The following is a 4,365-nucleotide window of genomic DNA, read 5'->3' on the forward strand; positions in this document are numbered from 1 at the left end:
CATCCTTGCGAGAAATCTTCTTTTCTTTGATCAATTCTTCCTTGCAATAGGTTATTGCTTGCATTTGATTATTTGGACTCTATGAAGTTAGTTTTCTCAACTTCTACATCTATTTGGTCTTACTTGGATTTTTCCTAGGAGAATGAGAAGAAAGGGGAGAAATGCAAATAAATGATGACACCACATTAAATGGGTGTTAAATCATCACTAAATTGAAGTGCTTCCAAATTAAGATGGTACAATAGCAATATCATTTTGTATTCACATGTCATTAAAAATAATGGAATAACAATGTCTATGTTGCTCTTGCTAGAGGTAGATCACATTATGTCCTTTGTCACCTCTGCACAACTTCTAGATTTAGGGTTTTTGTTTTTGATTTACTGAAAGAATGATTTGGTGAATTCTACATTAAAATTTTTGAAACCACTTTAGGTGCTTCAATTCAAATTCTTAACTATAAATATCTTTTTAAAGTGCTAAATTTATATTTCTCGTACAATTATTTAAGCAATTGTAATAAGAATAAATGAGCCTTAAATTTAGTTTTTAATGGTTATAATTGAAAATAGTCTTTAATTTAAATTCATTTTTCTATCATTAATATTTCCTATATTAATATTATTTGTAGATAAGTACTTTTAGTAGTTTGCTACATGGATTCATCCAACCTATCAATTTTAAAGAAAAATGTCGATTGAAGATTAAAGTAAATACAAAGACAAATAGAGAAAAAAATAACAAAAATCAAGTAGTAAAAAATAAAATAGAGAATCAAAAGATGAAACATTTTGCACTCAAATATTCCATCTAAGCATTGATGAAAATAATATAAAAGAGGGTTGCAATGTAAAACATTTATATTTTTAGTTAGAGGTCACACTTTCACTTTGAAGTGAAGAACAAAATTTGGCATTTAAAAAATATAAATCATTCTACATAAATAAAATCACCCTTATAGAGAAACTATGTAGGAAGTAAATATACATGAGCAAAATATTATTTTTTAGTTAAAAGATAATATTTCTTTGTGTGAGAGAGAGAGGGGGGTGAGCAGGGGGAGGAGACAAAGAAGTGGTATATATAGTAATTTTTTTTGTGTGAGAGAGAGTATGATATATATATATATATATATAGTAATTTGTGTGTGTGTGTGTGTGTGTGTGTGTGTGTGAGAGAGAGAGAGAGAGAGAGAGAGAGAGAGAGAGAGAGAGAGAGAGAGATTTTTGTAAATATAGTAACCATGCAAATAGTAAATACATATGGAAAAATTGTTAGCATTTAGTTTGTAGTGTGTCGTTTGTAGTGTGCCTATGGAAATACTTTAGGTGACTAATTTAATAATGGTGTGTAGTGTGCCTATGCAAAAACTTTCTTAAAATTATGTTATGGTAAGATGTGTGTGTGGGGGGGAGGGAGGAAGGGAGAGAGGGAGGGAGTTGTGCACATACAAGTCTAGGAAAAGACGAAGACGAGGGTAAGAAGATAGAGGAAAATTGAAATAGAGAGGTAAAGGGAAATTTAATGATAGAGAGATATGAAAATGAAAAAGGGGAGATGGAGAGGAAGACGTAAAGAGTTATAATGATATAGTAAGATGGAGATAGAGATAGAGATGAGGAAATAGAGCTAATATTGAATGATTGATTTGAAAAGGCTAGGTAGTTAGTTTCATAAGGGAAACTTTAGTTAGAGGAATAGGGAGAAGTAGGGGGGAGGATAGTAAGATGAATAAGAGAAAGATGGTGTAGATAAATGGATTAGAATCAAATATCAAAGTGGAGTGTATTTGTAAAGCAAGGGAGTGAGGGAGGGGGGGTAAGAGGGAGTGAAATAGGAAGAGGATAGAGGAGGGGGACATGAAGAGATAGAATGATTAATATTATGATAGATACATAGATAGATAAATCTAAGAGAAATAGAGGAAATAGATAGAGAGGCTAAAGGTAGCGAGGGGAGGAAGATAGTGATAGATGATGAAAAATGAGTGTCTATGTGTGTATTTAAGAAAGATATAAAGGTGAGGATATGGAGGTAGATGGAAAATTTGTGAGCTAAAGAGAGATATATGAATATAGAAATAGAGGGACATATAAATCCATTAATCTGTCTCAATGTACTCATTTCATATATATTTCACTATCTGTTTCCCATCTCTTTGCATCCCTCATAAGTACAAGTTCTAGTTTATAAATTTATATAATAACAAGTGCAACGTAGTGGCGTGTACTTGCCATTTTGAATGTAGTTAATAGAGAAATTATATAATATATATAATTATAGTTAATAGAATATTCTAGTTAGAAATTATTATAAAATTTAAATTAATTCAATTAATTATTGAATGTCAATACAATAAAATATAAATATGCATGAAATAAAAGTCTATATTTATTTGTACTATAGTCAACATAGTTAAAGAAAAAATTTATAATTAATGAGAAGTAATAATAGGACATCTATTGCATTTGTAGAAAAGTGTTCAAAAAAGATGGAAAGGGTAGGCAGAAAGAACAAGGATCGGTGGATGACAAGATAAGAGAAATGAAAATGAAAATATGAATATAAACATAAATAAAAAATAAATAACAATTAATAAGAATAATAAAAAGAAAAGAAATTAGTGATTGAATTAAATTTTATTTAAAAGAAAGTAAAGAACACAAATATAATTGTTGTTCTAAATTATATTTTTATTAAACTAGATTAATTTTATTTAATTTATTTATTATTATTATTATTATTTAATCGGTAAATGACCAAGGCCAGGATAAATTTTATTAATAGAAGAATAAGATACAATAGCTTTCTTCATTCAAATGGGCACTGGTAGGAAAGAACGGAGAAGAAAACCTCTAGTCGTGCCTTGGAAAGATGTCCTATATTGTTACAAATTTAAAAGGAGCATACCCCAGTGAACTAATATCATAATTGAAATACTTAAATTACAATCAATACAAGGATGAGCCTCTAGTAATTACATCTTCATCAAATCTTCAGATGCGTCTTCGAATAATATTAAGCCCGAATCAAATCAACCTGTTAAGAGACATTCAATCGTGCCAGAAAAGGCAAACCAATAGCTAAACACATAGAGGTTAGATCTCTTACATAACAAGGATATTATGGCCAAGAGTTTGGAGTTGATACCAACCTTGCAAAAACTCATCTTGTCAAAATCATTAGCTACAATATAATCTATAATAGGCCATGATACCTTAGAGAAACAAAATACTAACTAAATACCCTAACCATCCATATTAGTGATACATTAAGAAAGTTATCCTAATTACATAAATGAAAGATAAACATAGTAAACTCAAAGACAGAAACACATGTCAATAAGGAGGAGAGCTAAGCAATCCAAAACATCTAACGAATAAACAAAATAGAGCACCTAAGAACCATAGAAAACTAAAAGCATAAGTGCTCCATAATGTTTATAGAAAGATTGTAATAGCAGAGTGGAAAAGGAAAAAGCATCTAAGAGTCTGAATCTAAAGAAATAACTGTAGAAGCATGAACTACCAACGAGAACTTGAGATAATTATAATAGTATGAAGCATAATTTAGAGCCTAAAAGGCGGATCATATATACATCATTGCGATAAAACTAAATTGATCTAAACAGTTACCCATCCAGATCTCCTGTCATCCGTATACAAAGAAAAACTCAAAATAAACAAAGAGAACATATAGGGCAACATCAAAATCATGTAAATTATATCTAGAAGACATTAAATCCAAAATATGATAATTAAATAAATCCATTTTCACCATCTAGATATGTCCAGTCTGTTCGGGACTTCCAATGTGTTGATTAGTTATCAGATCTAGTATATCCACCTCCGCACACCTTATATCACCAATTACCATCAAACTGGATATCAAGGATTTCTTAAACTAAAACCAAACTCTTAGAATGTTATGACATAATAATCAAGGAAATTGCATTCAGTAGAGAGGCATCTGCTTCACTTGAAATTGTTTTATTTATTATTAATTGTTCTTAAATTTTTTATTTTGTTTATACTCATATTTTGTCTTTTAATATATTTTATCTTCTTATTTGTGATCCTTCAATTCCTATTCTTTGTTCCCCCTTATTCACACTATAATCTCAAATGTATATGAAAAAGTAGTTATAATGATTAAATTGTGCTCTCTCTAAATTTTTTTATTACAACGTAAAAGGGAAAAAAATGAACTTTTGATATATAATTTTTAAATAGGCTTTGATTTAACCAAAAATGTGTTGAGAGATATGGAGAGTAAAACATGAAAAAGTAGTTATAATGATTAAATTATGCTCTTTCTCTAAATTTTTTTATTACAATTTAAAAGTTAAAAAAATGAACTTCTAAT

This window comes from Cupressus sempervirens, chromosome 9 (genome assembly GCF_028749045.1).
Source record: "Cupressus sempervirens isolate cs-2001-9-10 chromosome 9, ASM2874904v1, whole genome shotgun sequence".
Lineage (NCBI taxonomy): Eukaryota > Viridiplantae > Streptophyta > Pinopsida > Cupressales > Cupressaceae > Cupressus > Cupressus sempervirens.